We start from the raw sequence: 21,442 nt of genomic DNA on the forward strand, positions 1-21,442 counted from the left end.
GCAGTGACGAGCTGAGCTGCCCCTCTGATTGCGCAACCCCTTAGAAACTGCATGGAGTGCGGGCAATAAGTGTGTGTCTGTTACTATCTCTATGTATGTCACCAATGTAATGTTTGTAGATCCCTTCATTACATGTCCTTACCTTCCATAATCCAGGTAGCTTATTTCACATATAAATATGTTAAATTGAGGCTCGCTGGTCTCTTCATAAAACTGCAATGAAAAAGCAGCAGGGGAGGCAGTGATCACGTCTGCCTCACAAGGGGGCGTGTCTTGAGCCCAGTGAAGGGAGTGCGAGCATCAATTACGTAGGCTCACGTAATTGACGCTGCCTCACTCTCCCTCCATGTTAGCGAGCTTCAGCAGCGGTGGCTCAGACTGGTAGGTTGATTCGTTGATTAGTAGCGGCCGATTCGGAGGCTCTGGGCCGCTGAGAGCTCCCAATTGGGCCCCATGCTGGAGTAATCTCCTCTCGGCTCAGGACCCCGGCATTTAATCCCGCCGCCGCCCCTCTTCCTCCCTTCTCTCTTTCCCTTCCCTCCCTCCCTTCCCAACTTTCCCTCCCTCCCTTCTCTCCTTCCCTCCCTCCTTCCTCTCTCTCTTTTCCCTTCTCTCCTTCACTCCCTTCTTTCTCTCCTTCCCTTCTCTACTTTCCTCCCTCCTTTCTCTCCTTCCTCCCTTCTCTCCCCCCCTCCCTTCTCTCCTTTCCTCCCAGACATTCTGTTCAGTGCTCTTTTGTGGCAAAAGATTACCAAATGGAGCATGTGGGGAAAAATAAAGATTCAAGGATGTGTTTTAAGTCTCCATAAAGAAATGCAACATCCCCATCGGGTACCTCTGGCCCACGACCACTCAAAGTGGAGAAGGAGTGAGCAGGATAACATTGAGAACCTCCAGACCATGGATAGGGAGCACACAAACCACTGTTTTTCACAGTGCAAGTCTTAATGCATTTATGATTCATGTGCAAGAACTGAAGTCAAAATCTTTATGGCCACTCTTCACCAAAAGCCATGGTGATTAACGATCTGCTGGACTAAATCGTTTTTTATGGGAGCAGTATGCAGACACTGAGTTGAATGTCCTTCTTTGCTGTAAACCTTTAAGATGATGCCCATCAGATTGGCTGATTCTAAATCCAGTGCCTTCACTCTGATGCTTTCAGTTCTCAGTCACCCGCCCAATTTACCTGGAAAAGGTGTAATATTTCTTATTTATTTTCTGAAATTGCAATTTGATACGTTAGTTAAAATTCTGAAGAAATTGAACCTTTTAAGTCTCTGGCCATTATGCCCATATCGCAAAAACTGAAAGCAACACAGTGATACCAAGAATAACCTACATGCATAAACCCATTCAAACCATTTGCATCTGCATTCAGCAGTGAATCAGTCCCCCACCTGTATTGAAGTAAAATGCAAAGAAGTGCATGCTGAGACATGTTTGCATGTAGCAAATTGCAACGACTGATAGCCATAGTTTGTGAAATAAGCAGGAGATTTCTTTATCTTTTGCATTCATTTCAAATGCAAACAAATATTTTACATCTACATCTACTTGACATTTTATAGAGTCATAGAAAGATACCGCACCTTCAGTCCACTGACAGCCCAACTAATGACACTAATGCTACATTAATCCCAATTTACATTCTTCACACATTTTCATCAACTTCCAGATTTTACCGCTCACATGCATACAGGGTACAATTTGCAGTGGCCAATTAGGGTGGTACGGTGGCACAGCGGTAGAGTTGCTGCCAGAGACCTGGGTTCTATCCTGACTATGGGTGCTTGTCTGTACAGAGGTTGTACGTTTTCCCCGTGACCTACATGGGGTTTTTCTGGGATCTCCAGTATCCTCACACACTCCAAAGATGTACAGGTTTGTAGGCTAATTGACTTGGTATAATTGAAAATTGTCCCTAGTGTGTATAGAATAGGGATTGTTGGTCGGCACAAACTTGTGGGCCAAAGGGCCTGTTTCCGTGCCAGGACCCAGGGGGGGTGTTGAGCCCCAATTCCAGTAGCTCCTCGGCCAGTCTGGTGGGGACTATGGTGTTGAAGGCTGAACTGAAGTCTATGAACAGCATCCTCACGTAGCCCTCCTTCTGGCTGTCAAGATGAGAGAGAGCGGTGTGCAGAACCTGGCAGACCGCATCGTCCGTGGATCTGTTCGGACGGTATGCGAATTGTAACGGGTCCATGTTGCGAGGGAGGAAGGCGAGGGAGGAGGGAGGAATTCATCTTCTAACCCAAATATTTTCTGGATTTTGGAAGAAATCTTAGCGCCTTAGTATTTAATGAGGTCACAGAGAGAACGTGTAAATTCCACACAGAGGAGAGAATTGGGTATTTGGCACTGTGAGACAGTGTACCTAGTTGTTCACAGATGCTTTTGTGTGTTTGTATGTGTTTGTGTGTGTATGTGTGTGTGTACAAAGGAAATGTCAAATCATCTGATTACAACCCTTTAAATTGACCCAATCCCAGGACATGTGAGGAAGAAGAGCAGGGAAAGGAAATACAAAATATCTAATGTGCAATTTGTCTCATGTCTGCATAAATGGTAACTCTTGCTCCCCCCGGATCCACTACATGTTGAGAAAAAAATCATATTCATGTTCAAGTTTACATTCATTGTCACATGCACCAATTGGTACAGTGAAATTAGAGTTACCATACAGCCATACGAATAAAAAGAACATCCCCACACAGCAGAATCAATGTTTCCCACTGTGAGGGAAGGCAAAAAAGTTCAGTCATCTTCCTCTTTGTTGGTCACCCGTGGTCGGGGCTTTTTGAGCCCTCCGCAGTTGCCGCTACAGCGGCCCGATGGACAGGCCCTCTCGCCGGGATGATCGGAACTCCGACGTCGGAATAGAAGAACATTCTCAGTGGCTTAGAGTTTCTGAATCGGCCACTTCTTACCGGAGACTGTGGCTCCCGAAGTCTACAGGCCGAGATGGGCAGAGATTCAACACTGGCGGCCCTCGGCAAAGGGATCCCGGGACGCCGTGTTGTTAAAGTTAGCGCCGCCCGCGGCTAGATGCTTTGCAAACCACAGCCCCACGATGTCAAAGCAGAAGGCCCAACACTCCGGAGGTCGTGGGGGGGGGGGGCAACTCGGAGAATAGTCGCACCCTCGACCAGGAAGTGACTGAGAAACGGTTTCTCCCTTACCCTCCCCACCTCTCCCACATAAAAAGACTACGAAACCTCCAAAAACAAACAGACTAAAAATAACAAAATGACAAAAAAAACAGACAGAATGTAGGCAGAGGCTGCCTACAGCGCCCCTGGTGGACATATGAAACCACATGCAGAGTTATCTTCCTTAGTGGTGACTACATGCTAGGCCAGATCCATGTGTCTACCTACCAGAAAGGAAAGAGCCCAGAGGAATAATCCAAACTAATGCAAATTTGGTCATATTTCAGTGGATAAAATATCTTCTTCCAACATTGCCCCTTATTTGTACCTTCATTAAAGGCTATTTCTACATCCACACCTATCCAATGTGATCTCTAGGTCATAGAATCAATGGGACAGTGAACTGCAGTGGACACTACTTGAAATTGATAGAAAACACTTGTTTCCCCCTTTTTTCCCCCTTTTTTCCATGTATCCTTTCATCAAAGGGCTAGTCTTAATTGCGGTACAATAGCTGAATGAAATAAATTGTCCCAGCAATGTACCACAGAAGTTTAGGAAGAGAAATTCTCCATTGCCATCAATAAATCCATGCAACATTCACGTGACAAATATCAACTTTATGGCATTCCTTCTTAGGCCTGCTTGAAATAAAGTTATGGAACTTGGAAATGCTTACTGATAAAAAATAATAAAAATGATAAAAAAAACGGATAAAAATGTCATCCTTTAAAACTTGTGACTGATCATTGTTGATTGAATTGCAACATTAACTATTCTGCTTCTTGCTGAGACAAGCCAAATCAAATCTTTAAACTTTGATAATTCCCATAAATATAAAATAGTGTTTTGTATTTGTTTGTCAAATATGTGGCATACACACAAAAACTCTGCTTGTTTTCGATCCATTTCTCTCTCCTTAACTATTTTATCGAAGTAAGGACTTTCTGACACCTCAACAATGCAAGTATCCCAAAAGCAGCAATGATAATACAGCAGACACAAAGTCTGGTATCGGATATGCCAGAAGAACATGCTAGCAGCACATCATCCAAAGAGAAACAATATACAATGAAAGGCTTTTGAAGTGTTGTAAATTAAACAACACGGCAACCAAATTGTTCCCAGCATGCTCCCACAAAGAGCAACGTGATAGTGACAAAATGATCTGATATTTGGTGATGACGAGTGAGATATAAATATTAACAAGGCACTGAAAACTTCTCTCTTTGTCCTCAAAATGGCACTACCAATTATTTACCATACAGTAAACAGCGCCTTGATTTAACATAGAAACATAGAAACATAGAAATTAGGTGCAGGAGTAGGCCATTCGGCCCTTCGAGCCTGCACCGCCATTCAATATGATCATGGCTGATCATCCAACTCAGTATCCCGTACCTGCCTTCTCTCCATACCCTCTGATCCCCTTAGCCACAAGGGCCACATCTAACTCCCTCTTAAATATAGCCAATGAACTGGCCTCGACTACCCTCTGTGGCAGAGAGTTCCAGAGATTCACCACTCTCTGTGTGAAAAAAGTTCTTCTCATCTCGGTTTTAAAGGATTTCCCCCTTATCCTTAAGCAGTGACCCCTTGTCCTGGACTTCCCCAACATCGGGAGCAATCTTCCTGCATCTAGCCTGTCCAACCCCTTAAGAATTTTGTAAGTTTCTATAAGATCCCCTCTCAATCTCCTAAATTCTAGAGATTATAAACCAAGTCTATCCAGTCTTTCTTCATAAGACAGTCCTGACATCCCAGGAATCAGTCTGGTGAACCTTCTCTGCACTTCCTCTATGGCAATAATGTCCTTCCTCAGATTTGGAGACCAAAACTGTGCGCAATACTCCAGGTGTGGTCTCACCAAGACCCTGTACAACTGCAGTAGAACCTCCCTGCTCCTATACTCAAATCCTTTTGCTATGAAAGCTAACATACCATTCGCTTTCTTCACTGCCTGCTACACCTGCATGCCTACTTTCAATGACTGGTGTACCATGACACCCAGGTCTCGCTGCATCTCCCCTTTTCCTAGTCGGCCACCATTTAGATAATAGTCTGCTTTCCTGTTTTTGCCAACATCCAATGCAACAATCCTTTCTGAACAAGATAGTCAACTTAAATTTGGATGCTCAAGTCTCAAGTACGGATGAGCTCATACCTTCCAATTTAGAGGTAAGTTGATTGGGGGTGAGGTGGAGGAGAATGACTCTTATTGCAAAGCATCTGGCAGCTAAAGTTGAACATTGTTGCTTGAAGTCCTGAAGTAATTGATACCAGTACAACCAACATGGGATAGTACGGATGCACCAGTATTAAATACGCTAACAGGTATTTGCTCGGGCTAAACTGTTGCTTGCCCAGGAGAACACAATGATTTTATTGCACTCATCTGCACCTCTTTAAAGACGTCACTGAAAGTCAAATGCAGGAGTATACTGACAGAAGAACTGTGGAGTTTACATCAAAAATATTTATGCCTGATTAAAGAACAGTATTCCAAGTGCATTCTCCGCTAAGCAAGCTGATGCGTAATTTTTGTTTGTCTTTGCATACTGGCCAGCTGCTCGTTTGGCCTGCATGAACAAGGAAAGGCATTTGAAATGTAACCAAATCATATGCAAATTAAGTTAATTAGTGAAAAACAACACTAAAAGTGAGCGCCTGAAAGTTTCGCATTTTAGTGTATTGGTCCTGGATGTTAGATGGATGGTTTTGAGTTATTGCAACTAAATAAGAAAATTGCAGGAATACACAACTGGTTTGTCAGTAGCTGAGAAGGAAAAGTAAAGGGTCTCATTTTTGGAGCTCTGTCTTTACCCTTTTCACACTTTGTGTCTATCTTCAATGTAAACCAGCATCTGCAGTTCCTTGCTGCACATTCCTTCCTATCAGATTCCACATCTGCACCCTTTTCTTTCCACTTCACCTCTGGCCTTGGTTACCATCTCAACCCACTGCCAATCATCCCTCGTCAGTTAAATCCACCCATCACTTGCCAGTTATCGCCCCAACCTCTTTCCACCAGATGTCTCCCCTCTACTCCATCAGTGGAACCACCCCTCTTTGACGCTGTTCCTCCAATTTCAGATTCAGATTCAGATTCAATTTTAATTGTCATTGTCAGTGTACAGTACAGAGACAACGAAATGCAATTTCCTCCAAAGTCCTAATTTGGAAGGACTAAATTATTGTCCTCTCTGCTCTCCAACATAGATGTAAAAGATCCCATGGTGATATTTTGAGGGAGAGTAGACTTGTTCTCCCCGGCACCCTGTGGGACAATATGTACAGGTTGTGCACTGGATGGTCCATAGTTAGCAATTTCTGGCAGAAAAAAGCAACGGAAATTGGGGCAATAAAACTAATAAAAATATTCTTCGTCGTGAAAACTGCGTTGAATAAGGGAAGAAAAGTATATTTTGGCAAAGGAGAAAATATTTTGTACAATGTGAATAATAAAATCAAAAATAGTAGATTCAGTATTCAGTATTTACTTTAATGTCATTTTAACTGAGTACTTACATACACAGATGAAATGAAAACATTGTTTCTCAATCAGTTCCCATCAGTGCGGTTAATAAAAACAGAATAAATACATATGGCTTTAAAAATTAAAATTACCATATCTAAAAATAGGCCTAAAAATTGAAATAAAAACAGACATTCAGACCGAACAGTGGCTTTGCTTTGACAGGTGCCTAGCTGTCAAAGTATGGGCGAGGTTAGATGTGTTGGTGTATGATGTATGGGGAGGGGACACAGTCCGTTAACCAGTCTTATTGCCTGTGGGAAGAAGCTGTGTAGCATCCTGTTGGTTTTGCAGCTGATGCTCCTGTACCTCTTCCCAGATGGCAGAATGGAGAAGATGTGGTGTGATGGATGGTGGGGGTCCTTGATTATGGAGATGGCTCTGCTGATGCTCCGCTTCTGATAGATCTCAAGGAAAGGGAGTGGGGCACCAATGATCCTGCTGGCTGTCTTCACTATCCGGTTAAGTTGGTTTTGCTCATAAGCTTTGCAGCTCCCAAACCAGGAAGTGATGCCGTAGGTCAATATAGATTTACACCAACTGCACAGAGATAATTAATTTCACTAATTAATCCATATGAGATTTTTGGCAACTGTATGCACAATTGAATATCAATGCATATCTTTAAAGTGCTTACTGAGGAATATGATTGTCCAAGGAAAGCCAGCCTCAAGTCTCTTTAACTAGTTGCTGCTGACTCTATGGCATTGCCTGTTTACATCTATCAGTCTATCTGGTTATCGGTTGGCAAGTTACAATCACCAACAATCTCATCCATTCATATTGTTCTGATCCAAACCAATGATAATGACAATGCACACAGACATGAGAATGCATTAGCTTACCACTTCCTACAGGATATTTGAATACAAAGTAAGCCGTGTGGTGAGTGGTGGGCGTGTAGGTTTGCAACAGATGCTGGGAAGTTTATTTTGAGCTGTTATGTTAATATCTCCATGTACTGTACGTAGCTGTGGTGCACTCTTTATAAGTTAAGGAGAAGAATAATTGGGATTAGTGCAATTGGGAGCTTGATGATATGTGTGGACTGAGTGGGCAGGAGACCTTGCTTCAATGCAGTGTGACTCTTTGACAATTCAGTAAATAAAATGTTGGGATACAATTATATTAAGAATTTAAAGCCATCATAAGCGATGGGTGTAGCATATTGAGGAAGAACAGATTATTTTAGTTGTATGTTATTGGATAGGCCAGGGTTTGTTGTGGAAAAAACTCTCGAAGCATAAAATCATGACAAATTCTGCGATTATTTTCAAAAGTGGCCAGATTCCTGCCGAGCAAAGGAGTGAAGATTTCCCAGGCGAGATGGCAATGTGGAGCTGAGGTTTCAATCAGATCAGCCATGATCTTATTAAATGTGGATCACACTCAAGGTGCCCAGTGGTCAGTCCTTCTCCTACTTCAGATGTTCTACTCGGGGTGGAAGATTGCAACCTTCATGTGGTCCGCCCTGTTTCGACGAATGCAATCAACCCGGCGTGCACAATCAAATAAGATCAATTAGAACAAGTTGTCCTACAACTTTAGGCTGTGCACGCCATACGCAAGAAGAAGAAGAAGAAGATGTTCTATTCAATTTCCAGCCCAAAGCTAAAAGAGATAGCAGCCCAGGTTTCATGACTGAAAGCATTTATATCTGCAGACTTCTAATTTAAATACGAATTATGTGTGAACATATCTTGTTCTAAATTTTTACTTCAGTGACAACATTCAGTCAAGAGATATTCTCCCCAACTTCCAACTCGCACGATGCAACATTCTGTGTTTATAACAAAAACAAAAAAACAATGGTTCGATGATTTAACGGTGTTTTATTGTCACGTGCAAATGCACAGTGACATTATTTTCTTACAAAAAGTCCAGTAGTGTATTGCCATACAAGCATAATCCCCCAATTAGCAAAGTGCACAGAAACAGTCCACTGAGCCCACATGAAAGAGGTGCCATGTTTTAGAGCCATTTTCAAAGTCACTGGTCCTATGAGCGTTGCCCAATCCAGACAAGGCCCCAGGCTGCTGTCGGCCCCCAGCCATCGCCTTCCTTGATTGCGACATCCCTCTCATCGCCCATTTAACTTTGTCCCCCCTACAATGGAGAACAGAAATGGGTGATAGCTTTGCAACGCCCCCCTGTTCACTCTGCAATGATGACCCTGGGCTTCTGATGGCCGTCAATTCAATTCTCTGCGCCACTGAAATCTACGGCCCCCCACATTGCTCCAACAAAGGCCAAAGGTCAACACCTCATCCTCTACATAACAACACATGGCACCACTCTGGACTCAGTGTTCAATTTAACAATTTACAGATACGTCTTCTACCTGTGAAATGTAGCTGTACTTTTTGGTTTTAATATGTATCTTTTTTTACTTTTCTGTCTCCAGCTGCCAGTTATGAAAGTAATTGTTACCTTGGCAATATCGGGTCTGTACCTCCTAACAGGCATTCTCTCTCTTCCCTCTCCCCGCACACTCTACCCACTCCCACATCTTAAAATACTTTTGTCTTCAAATTTGTCCAGTTCTGATCAAGGGTCCTTAACGTGAAAAGCCTATTTTGTTTCTTTCCCCACTTGCTGAGTGCTTCCAATATTTTCAGATTTTGTTTCAGATTTTCAGCATCTTCAGATATTTGCTTCAAATTCTGTTTGCAATTAGTGCGGAACCTAAATTAATATACAATGTTATACACCCAAGTAATACCCACTTGCCAACACATAAAATAGTTAGTGTGCAGAAAGGAACTGCAGATGCTGGTTTACACCGAAGATGGACACAAAATGCTGGAGTAACTCAGCGGGGCAAGCAACATCTCTGGATAGAAAGAATGGGTGACGTTTCGAGTTGAGACCCTACATAAAACAGTGATTTTGTTTGCGTTCTGAACACTAGAACTGCCGCACTTCAGTTTTCACAGAACTTGATCTATCCTCATATCAGCGACAATTGGTCAAAAGAAAATATATATTAAAACAGACGAGAGAAGTTATGGGCCTGTCCCACTTAGGCGATTTTTCAGACGACTGCCGGTGACTATCACACACACACACACGAACACATCGCTTCCTTCACCAGCCCGTTATGCAGGCGGGGGACAGGGCAGCCTGGGGGAAGTGCTGTCTGAGTGAAATTCACACGGTGCAAAGCCAATGTGATACAGACACACACCACGATGAACAGGAAGGTTGGCGCTGTAATTAAGAACCTAAAAAGCACAGTAAGTCCTTTAAAAGGGGGGGGGGAGAGGGGTGGGGTGAAGGGTGAGAGAGGGGGGGAGAAGGGTGAGAGAGGGGGGAGAAGGAGTGGAGACAAATTTTACGAAGCCACAGATACACGGCTGTGAAGCTCGGCGGGCATTAACATTACCGGTCGGTTATCCTTGGTTCTGGAAACTACTGCTTATGTTTTTTTTCCCAATGAGCCAATGAGATTCACCGGTCAGCACCGGCTACAACCTACGAGAACCTCAGAGAACCTTCGACCTCCTGGCAACCCACTAGGACCTCCTGGCGACCCACCTAAGGCACGAGAATTCTCGCTACTCTCCATGGAGGCTTCATTCTAGACGCCGATAATTTTTCAACATGTGGAAAAATTTGCAGCGACCATAATGAGGCCGCGACTAGTTCCCAGAATGCGGGAACTCCTCACGACTATGAAGGCGACTCCCCGGCAACCACCCGCGAACATGTGGCGACTGCATAGTCTCATGCAGTCGCCTAAAAAGTCGCCTAAGTGGGGCAGGCCCCTAAGACAGAAAAAAAGTGGAAGCAGACTGCAAGAGAAAATAGGAAATGCATTGCTCAGAGAAATTACCTGAATCTCAATAATTAAGGAAGAAAGTCTATGAGACGAAAAAAGACCCCACCCTACATTACAATCTGAGCAGACAAATGGAGCCCTGAGGCACCTGCATAATTTAACATGATGGATGTTGTACCAAATGCATTACAAATTATCTCAGTTGTTTGACAGTGTACATATTAGCTGGATGATTCATTACCATTGTACAAAAAGAATGGCATTTGCAGTTTAATGAATCACAGAATGTAGAACTCTTACATAAATAAGTTTTCTATTCTAAGGGAAGAACATTACCAACATAAAGGAGATCAAAATGTGAATGGTGAACATGCTTACAGAAAGCTACCCATTTGAACACAAATTTTAATTTACTGGTGTGCAAATAATGTAACATGCTCATCATGTTTGTCTTTTTTTCTTTAATATTAACAAAATAGTTTGCCTTGTACGTGCATCATCCGTAACACAGCTGGATAGAGTTCCTGTGAATGGGTGAGTGTACGTGATTTCAAGACATCTCTTTAGGGCAAACCAATTGCTTGACATTGGTTCTGTGAACTTTACATTACATCATTGTACATTTGATGGTTAACTACAGTTGAGTAAATTGCTTCACATTAATTTAAATTGTAAATAATGAAGAAACTTAAAGAAAAGATAAATTGGAAATAAAGAAGAAGGTTTAGAAGTATATGGGGCAAACGCAGGCAGGTGGGTCTAGTGGAGACGGGTCATCTTGGTCGGTATGGGCAAGTTGGGCAGAAGCACCTGTTTCCATGCTGCATGACTATTTATGCTAAGATATTAATTAAAATCGAGTTGCTGATACGTTGTCCTCCTTTACAGGTAATTCAATCAATCTTTAGCTGACAAAAGGCACTGGTTTCACTCAATAAACTGCACTTAATGGTATAAAATCCCTTTGGTGAAACTGGCAGTATTACAGAGCAATGAAACTGTGACGTTCTGGGTCCAGTATAAGCAAAGGATAAGGGAACACATCATTCCCTGAGTTTGAAATGTACACAATGCAATCTCTCCACCTCATTCTCATCCAAAAACCAAATTCTTAAAAACTACTTCTTCATCCAAGTTCTTGATCACCTAATTTATATGGTTTTGAGTCATGTTTAATGTCACAACATTAGTGAGCAACACCAATGCAATTTGATACGATGTATAAATATTATGATTATTAACAGGTTTAAATTAACCTGAAAATCAATCCTCCATGTACATATGTTCAATTTCTTCCAGTTTTGTTTGGGAACCCTGATTTTATTTAACACATCATATGAAATATCAATAAAACACCAGCTTTGGGCAGCACAGTGGCACAGTGGTTGAGTTGCTGCTTTACAGATCCAGAGACCCATGTTAGATCCTGACTCTGGGTGCTACGTATGGTGTTTGAACGCTCTCCCCGTGACCGCGTGGGTTTTCTCTGGACGCTCCGCCGTCCTCCCACATTCCAAAGACATGCAAGTTTATAGGTTAATTGGCTTCTGTAAATTGTCCCCAGTGTGTAGGATCGAACAAGTGTATGGGTGATCGTGGTCAGCACGGGCTTAGTGGGCCGAAGGTTTTGTTTCCATGTTGTAAGCTAAACTAATTGGAAAATACTAAAATAACATTTCAGTCAAGTTCTTTTTATTCCCTTACAGCATTTGAATGCTTTGGTCATTAATGCCTTGACCTAATTACCTTTAAGTGAGCCAACTTCAAAGTGTTAGTTTGTTGGGCCATTTCACAGGCAGTTGGTCAGCAATGAACTTTGAAAATTTAGAGTCACATTTGGATTAGACTAAAAATGGAAGACTTTATTTGCCAGTAGAAATGCATGAATCAGCTGGTGGAGGAGGGGGGGGGGGTTAGCTAATGGGTTGAAATGACCTTCTTGATGTCACAAGGAACCACAGATATATGGAATAGAATAATCCAGTTTTGTCATTATCATTGGTACTAGCTTTTCCAAGAATTAACTCCAGAATATTTAACCAATGTATACTCCCCAACTAGATAGATAGACACAAAAAGCTGGAGTAGCCCAATGGGTCAGACAGCAGCTCTGGAGAAAAGGAATTGATGACGTTTCGGGTCGAGAAGGAGGGTCTCAACGCGAAACGTCACCTATTTCTTTTCCCCAGAGATGCTGTCTGACCCGTTGTTACTCCAGCTTTTTGTATCTATCTTTAGTTTAAACCAGCATCTGCAGTTCCTTCCTGCACATATACGCCCCAACTGCCATCGTGCAATTTAAATTCATGTGCACATCACTGTATATTTTCTTTTTGTCATAGTTTTTTGTAACAACAAAGGAGGCGATTTAGCCCATTAAATCTATGCCAGCTCTCAAACCAAAGCCATTAATCACATTCCCCCACTTGTTTCATATTCTCTCATCAATACTCACTAACACTCCACTGATACTCCCATAAAATACCTTTACCTGGGGTAGAATATTAATGAATTTAGCTAGTATTAATTTTGTTAGCAATGTGGATTGATTTGCATTTATTAATTTCTTTGTAATCTGGACATGACTGATAAGCGTTTATTGTCTAGCATAGAATCATGGAACTATGCAGCATGGAAACAGGCCCTTCTGCCCAACTCCTACATGCCAACCAAATTGCCTAACCAAAATAGTGCATTTGCCTGTGCCTGGCCTGCCTCCCTCGAAACCTTTCCTATGCATGTAGCTGTAGCATAATTGCATCTGCCTCTCCCACTTCCTCTGGCAACTTGTTCCAGTCAAACATAGTGGCCTGGTTTATTGTCATATAATAATAATAATAAATTTTATTTATGGGCGCCTTTCAAGAGTCTCAAGGACACCTTACTAAAATTTAGCAAGTAGAGGAAAAACATGTAAGCAGAATGAAATAAATAGTAGAGACATGACTAGTACACAAATTAAAGACAGAATTCAATTCAAAACACAATATGAGGCAATTCAAGCACAGATGAAAAGGGAGGGGGACGTGGGGCTAAGGATAGGCAGAGGTGAAGAGATGGGTCTTGAGGCGGGACTGGAAGATGGTGAGGGACACGGAATTGCAGATCAGTTGGGGGAGGGAGTTCCAGAGCCTGGGAGCTGCCCTGGAGAAGGCTCTGTCCCCAAAACTGCGGAGGTTGGATTTGTGGATGGAGAGGAGACCTGCTGATGTGGATCTGAGGGACCGTGATGGTTGGTAGGGGGAGTGGAGGTCAGTGAGATATGGGGGAACCAGATGGTGGAGGGCTTTATAGGTGAGGACCAGGATTTTGGAGGTGATCCGGTGGGAGATGGGAAGCCAGTGAAGTTGTTTGAGGACTGGAGTGATGTGATGCCAGGATTTGGTGTGGGTGATGAGTCGGGCGGCTGCGTTCTGGAGCAGTTGGAGTCGGTTGATGTAGGTGGAGCTGATGCCAAGGAGAAGTGAGTTGCAGTAGTCCAGTCGGGAGGAGATGAAGGCATGGATGAGTCTTTCAGCAGCGGGAGGTGTGAGAGAGGGTCTGATTTTGGCGATGTTGCGGAGGTGAAAGAAGGAGGTACACAAGTACACAAGTACATTGAAGTATTGGCACAATGAACATTTTCCTTGCAGCAGCATCTCGGGCACTTCAAGTCAAGTCAAGCCTACGAGATGTGCAGTGAAATGAAAAGTGGCAATGCTTGTGGATTGTGCAAAAAGTAGCTACAAAACAGAATGGAGCAGAATCAGTAATTACATATTTGTGGGAGAAAAAAAAAGAAAGAAAAAACAGCAATTTAAAAAAGATACCACACAACAGTAGTTTGGTACAGTAAGTGAGATAGGAGTTTACAGTCCTAATGGCCTCTGGGAAGAAACTCCTTCTCATCCTCTCTGTTTTCACAGCATAGCAACGGAGGCGTTTGCCTGATCATAGCAGCTGGGGTGGAAGGAGTCTCTTGTTGGCTCTGGATCTGCACCTTCTGATGTATAGTTCCTGCAGGGGGGCGAGTGTAATTCCCATAGTGCGTTCGGCCAAACACACTACTCTCTGCAGAGCCTTCTTGTCCTGGGCAGAGCAGTTCCCAAACCAAATTGTAATGTTTCCGGACAAGATGCTTTCCACAGCCGCTGAGTAGAAGCACTGGAGGATCCTCAGAGACACTCTGAATTTCCTCAATTACCTGAGATGGTAAAGGCGTTGCCTTGCCTTACTCACCAGTGCGGCAGCAGGTGATGTCCATGTCAGATCCTCTGAGATGTGGACTCCCAGGTATTTAAAGCAGCTCACCCTATCTACAGTATCCCCATGTATCTTCAGTGGTGTGTACGTCCTCGGATGTTGTGCCCTCCTAAAGTCCACGATCAGCTCCTTAGCTTTTTTGATGTTCGAGGAGGCTGTTGTCCTGACACCAGAGTGCCAGATCAGCCACCTCCTCCCGGTAGACCTTCTCATCGTTATCGGAGATCAGGCTCACCACCACAGTGACATCAGCAAACTTGATTATAGAGTTGGAACTGAACCTAGCCACACAGTCATGTGTGTACAGGGAGTACAGTAGGGGGCTGAGGATGCAACCCTGGGAGGATCCTGTGCTCAGGGTGAGGGACTTCGATGTATTTCCTCCCATCTTGACTACCTGGGGCCTGGCAGTGAGAAAGTCCAGGACCCAGGAACACAGAGGGGTGTTGAGCCACAATTCCAGCAGCTTCTCACCAAGTCTGGTGGGGACTATCGTGTTGAAGGCTGAACTGAAGTCTATGAACAGCATCCTCACGTAGCCCCCCTTCTGGCTGTCAAGGTTGAGAGAGAGCGGTGTGCAGAACCTGGGAGACTGCATTGTCCGTGGATCTGTTCGGACGGTATGCGAACTGTAGCGGATCCATGTTACGAGGGAGGAAGGTGCAGATGTGTTTCTTGACCAGCCTCTCAAAGCATTTCATGACTACCGAGGTGAGGGCCACCGGACGGTAGTCATTCAGACAGGCTGGGGAGGCATCTTTAGTACAGGTACAATGATGGATCTTTTGAAGCAGGCAGGGACCGTGGACTTGGCCAGGGAGAGGTTGAATATTGTAGTGAGCACCGGAGCTAGCTGCGTAGCACAAGACTTAAGTACTCGCCCCGAGATGCCATCTGGGCCTACAGCTTTCCTCGTGTTCACACGTGTCAGAGCCCTCCTCACGTCGTGCTCGGACAACGAGTGTGTACCCATCCCCAGCGGCGACCCTCCCTCCAGCCTCGCTAGCCAGAAAGCTGGTGGTGTTGTTGTTAGTCGGCAGACCTGGGGTGATGTTGCACATCTCGAAACGAGTATAGAAAGAGTTCAGGTCATCAGCTAGAGAGGTGCCGGCACTTCCGGTTGAGGGGTGGCTGCTCCGGTAGTTGGTTACAGTCCGTAGCCCCTGCCAAAGGCACAAAACATAAATGATACATATGTAACACATAAATTCTAGAAGACTGAAAACAAAAATTGTGCAAAAAATAAGGCAATGTGCAAAAATGCATAATTAGAAAAACATATGCACACCTTATTATATGTGAAGAAGTTGTTCCTCATAATCCGTTTAAATCCTTAATGACAAGACAGGCTTACTCATAGAACACAGTGTTGTGGAGGAAGAACATTATTCTGCCTGGAGGCCTGTGATCAGTGGAGTTCCGCAGGGAACTGTGCGGGACCTCTGCGGTTTGTGCTGTATATTAATGACACATCTCAATGTAAATGGGTAGTTAGAAAGTTTGCAGATGACACCAATATTGCTGGAGTTGCAGACCGTGAGAAAGGCTCTCAAAGTATACAACGGGACATAGATCTACTGCAGAAACAGATGAAGAAATGGCAGATGGAGTTTGATCCAAACAAGTATGAGGTGTTGCACTTTGGCAGGTTGAATGTATGGAGAAGGTATACAGTTGTGGCAAGACCCTTAAGGCATTGATGTGCAGAGGGATTGTGGTCCAGGTCCATAGCTTCCTGAAAGTGGAAACACAAGTAGATAGAGTGGTCAATAAGACATATGCTATGCTCGCATTCATTGGTTGTGTCATTGAGTATAAGTATCTGGTAGTCAAAATACAGCTCAATAAGACTTTGGTTATGCCACATTTTGAGTATTGCATGCAGTTCTGTTTATCCAGTTGCACAAAGAACGCAGAGACTTTGATGCAGAAGAAGGTATATATTTATATAATGGTATATGGACACACTGATCTGTTTTGTAGTAAATACCTACTATGTTCTGTGTGCTGAAGCAAAGGAAGAATTTCATTGTCCTATCAGGGACACAAGACAATAAACTCACGAACACTTGGTCACCAGAATGCTGACTGGATTATGGGGTTTTAGCTATAAGGGGAGGTTGAAAAAATGGATTGTTTTCTCTAGAACATCAGTGTTTGATGGGAAGACCTGATATAAGTATATAAACTTAAATGAGGCAAAAATAGGTAGAATCTGAACTTTTTTCTCAGGATGAAAATGTTAAAGATTAGACATAGCTTTTAGGTGATAGGAACAAAGTTTAAAGTTTAAAGTTTAAAGGAGATGTGCAGGGCATTATTTTTTCCAGAACATGCTGCCAGGGTGGCGGCAGCAGATACTATAGTGGCATTTAAAAGGTTTTTAGGCAGGCAGCTGGATATCCCAGGACTGGAGGAATATGGGTCTCTTACAGGCAGATGAGATTAGTTTACTTTGGCATTATGTTCGGCACAAGCATTGTGGGCTGAAGGACCTGTACTGTTCAATGTTCTATATCTTACGCTCTTTCTCCCATCTTCAATTAAAACATTTTATATTCTCCCTGCAGTGGGGAAATTAGTCTTTAACTCGAATTGTTCTTTCCAAGACCTCAACATTAAAACGTTCTACCTTGTACAATCTTGTTGCACTTCAGCTAAAAAAATGATTCGGGGACTGCTGGTGGTTTGCAATAAATAAAGTGCAGGTCCATCAGATATAATAAGGTGGTTAATTTGAAGCTCTAACTGGGTTTGGCCGCAGGCACTGATCTACAAAATACTTTCAATATTTTGTTGTTTTTTTCCACTTTCCCTCAACCACAATACTTTTTGAATGACATTTGATTTGTGTAATGTCTTAATAGTTATGTTAAAATATTTTGGCCACAGTATTTGAATCTGAAAGTAACTCAAAACCAAAAATATGAATATTCCGGGAAGAGAAACATAATTGTTTTAGTTTTAGGGCATGTTCTAAACGTTAAACTATTCGATTAAGCATAACATACTATAAAGGCAAGATTTGCTAACGTCAAGTGAAGCTGCGGCAGATATATTGGAAGGAATGATATAAATTGAGTGGATTGCAGCGTTTTTTTCTGCCACCTCCAGATGTCAAATAAAATCTCGCTGTATTGCATGGAAGTGGTGAGAAAACAAGGTAAGGAAGGAACACTCGATGTAGTACTAAACTTAATCTAGTCGATTGATCGTTCAGGGTAAGATTTGTCGAAACGGGAACCGATGTTCTACAGTCTACCGTGTAAAATAAATGTTCGGCTCTTACGTGAGGAAACAAGTTGACGTCTCTACTCCAAAGGAAATAATTAATTTTACATAGCGTTTTGTTTTACCTATAGAAGACAGTCGAATCGGATGTTCTCCGTGCATTTGCAAGCGTACAATATGCCCAATAGATCAGATTTCTTGTGGATTTATAGTTCGAGCAAGAACTTTTACCGGCGTCAAAAAATTACCGGGATTTGGGATGGGACGGGCGAGATAGGAAAAGAGAGAATGCAAAAAAAAAAAAAAAAAATGAACGAAAGCCCGAATTATACTGATTTAATGTAACAATATTAACCAGTTTGAAACCAACGTGTTCGATGCAGCAAGGGGGGAATAATTATCATTGTGGTTGATGAGAAGTGGAAAACAAATATTGAAAGTATTTTGTAGATCAGTGTAGTGTTTGTGGCCAAACCCAGTTAGAGCTTCAAATTACCAATGTTATTATATCTGATGAACCTGCATTTTATATATTGTAAACCACCATCGGTTTTGTGGCCGAAGAGCAACTGAAGATTATACCAGGTAAAGTTCCAGTGTGGAGGTCTGGGGGGGAAATAATTAGAGTTGAAGACTAATTTCACCACCACAGGGAGAATATCACCACTTTTTTTTAAAGTGAGGTAGGTTTGAGCCGACGTTTAGTGTGGGTTATTCGCTGAAGTTCGCTGTGGATTATTCGCTGAAACCTATAAAATTATTAAGGGATTGGACAAGCTAGATGCAGGAAACATGTTCCCGATGTCCATAACCAGGAGCCACGGTTTAAAAATAAGCGGTAGGTCATCATTTAGAACTGAGATGAGGAAAGATCTTTTCACCCAGACAGTTGTGAATTTGTGGAATTCTCTGCCTCAGAAGGCAGTGGAGGCCGATTCACCGGATGCATTCAAAAGAGAGTTAAATAGAGCTCTTAGGGCTAGAGGAATCAAGGGATATGTGGATGATCAGCATTGAATGGCGGTATTGGCTCGAAGGACCGAATGGCCTAGTCCTGCACCTATTTTCTATGTTTCTATGAGTGGGGGTTCATTTAGGTCTGAAGAAGGGTCTCGACCCCAAACGTCACCCTTTCTTTCTCTCCAGAGATGCTGCCTGTCCCGCTGAGTTACTCCAGCTTTTTGTGTCTATTTTCATTTAGTCATTCTGTTTGCTTCCTAATACAGCCTTTGGATGCAGAAGAAGGTTACCAGAATGCTGACTGGTTCATTGGGCAGTGAGAGGCATTGGGCACTAAAATAGTTAACGATGGGGCTTTCTTTAAAAAAAATGTTGAAGTTGCAAAACCGGTGGATCGGAATTAATATTTTTAGAGAACCCACAAATGCTGAAGGAAGTTTTGATTTTGGATGTGCTATCAATAAAATCAAGTAATTTTGATTGTAGCGTTAGTTGATATGAACATTGCGGTGGGGGCAAAACGCGGCAACATACCTTAAAAATTCAACTTCATAAATATAGTTACTGCACCATATTCATTGCTTGTCGTTCATGTAATAAAACCCACATTGGCTCGAACATCTCCTTAACGGCTCGAATATTGTGTTGTTTTGAACGACTGGTATAATATTACAGGGAAATTAGTAATAAATGTTTAATGAAATATGGACGAATTAAAAATAGTTAAAATGTCAATTTAAAATATAAACCTGTCTGACACGTATTTAGGTCGAAAGAGAGTAATCCTGGTACAATTTAGAGTCCTGACCCGAGACGCCGCCTCTTTATTCTCTCCACAGGTGCTGCCTGGCCCGCCGAGTTCCGCCAACACTTTATGTTTTGCACAATTTTAAACGAACGTTTTAAACTATTTACTCGACGAGTTGATTCCGATGTAGAACGTGTTAGCAGTGAATGTTGCCGTGATGTTCCCTGACTGATGCGACCCTGGCGGATCCACGTTGTTCCCGCAGTTTCTGGAGAAAGGGTCCAGTTTCACGCACGCCCTCGGCCCTCTCTTCGCAGTGGACACCAATCTTCCCAAAGAAACGTCCCGTGGAAACGGGCTGGCGTGTTTTTTGGCCCTGTTGGCGAATTCCTCGCCTTCTACTTCTTTCTTGTGATTCTAGGCTAATTGTGATTACATACTGTGCAATAAGATCGGCCTTGTTTTGTACCACTTGCAAAGATCAATGTTACGCCCGATCTCTCTCGCCATTACCCACTCTCCAGCTTTTAAAGAAAAACCCTAAACTGTGGGATTGCCCTTTCTAACTTCCTTCATCAGCAGCTGGAGATTTTCTTGCCTGCCTCCACTTGAAGCGCGACACTGCATTTCTGATTTAATTTTAAACTGTTTATTAATCGATATTGTTGATGAAAACTAAAAAGCCATGTCAAGTTTTCAAAATGCGTTTTGCAGAGGTGTTTGCTTTTTAATGTAAAATATATATTTCTTCATATTAAATATTTCTATTAGCAATTTGTGGCATAAATTCAAATCATTTTAGTAGTTTGCAAAAGTTAGGATTTACTAGCAAAATGCTGTGTGTGTGTGTGTGTGTATATATGTGTGGGGTATGGGGGGTTAAAATAATGGAAGCTGCCACCTGGGAGAGAAAACAATGTAAAGTTTAAAATGAGAACAGACTAGTTTCTTTTTCCCTTCCACACAAAAAAGTCACGTTGTCTGAATCTGAAAAGCAGATCGACCGGATTAAGTGTATTTACAGAGATCAGTGGTTGCAGGTGAAGAGGGGTAGTGCAAAGGTGTTGGTCAAAAGACCCAAGGAAAGATCTTCAGCTGAACAAACAGCAGCTTCTTCCGGGAAATGTTGGAATTATGTTACAGAAGAAATGCGAACATCTTTTATTATCGACACCCGGCACCATGTAATCCCCAACTTCGTCCCTGGAACTGTTCATCCATTGTGCGTGTAAAGACCTTCATTTGCGGTTCATTGGTTATCTTTCCATTTTCAATCCGGTGCATGGAAGATTGGTCTGAAATAGTTCTCCTTAATTTTCAGGATATTTTTGTTGATCTTTCCACTGTTGCAATATTCAACAAAGTGTTCATGCCACCACTGAAACTGACATATCCTCACAGCGCGCTCTTTATTGACAATGATAAACGAAATATTTTAAAGGTGTTATTTTTTAATACTGTCAATGCAGCTAATATTTTTAATACACTATCAATGTAGATAATAATCTGACCTACCCAGGAGTTCTGACATTGTGTATCTCTGGAATTTTTTTTCTGAAACTCACGAGTTTAGATACAATTGCTTAAATGTGTGTGTGTGTGAGTGCGTGTGCGCGCGCGCGCGTGTGTGTGTGTGTGTGTGTGTGTGTGTGTGTGTGTGTGTGTGTGTGAATATTCATGATTATCATATTCTAACCATGAAAGGAAATATTCAAACTATTTGATTTGAAATTAAAATAGAACAAACTAAAAACCAGGGTATTTGAAAAAGATGTCAACCCGAGGGCAGATTC

The sequence above is a fragment of the Amblyraja radiata genome, chromosome 3, assembly GCF_010909765.2.
Source record: "Amblyraja radiata isolate CabotCenter1 chromosome 3, sAmbRad1.1.pri, whole genome shotgun sequence".
Lineage (NCBI taxonomy): Eukaryota > Metazoa > Chordata > Chondrichthyes > Rajiformes > Rajidae > Amblyraja > Amblyraja radiata.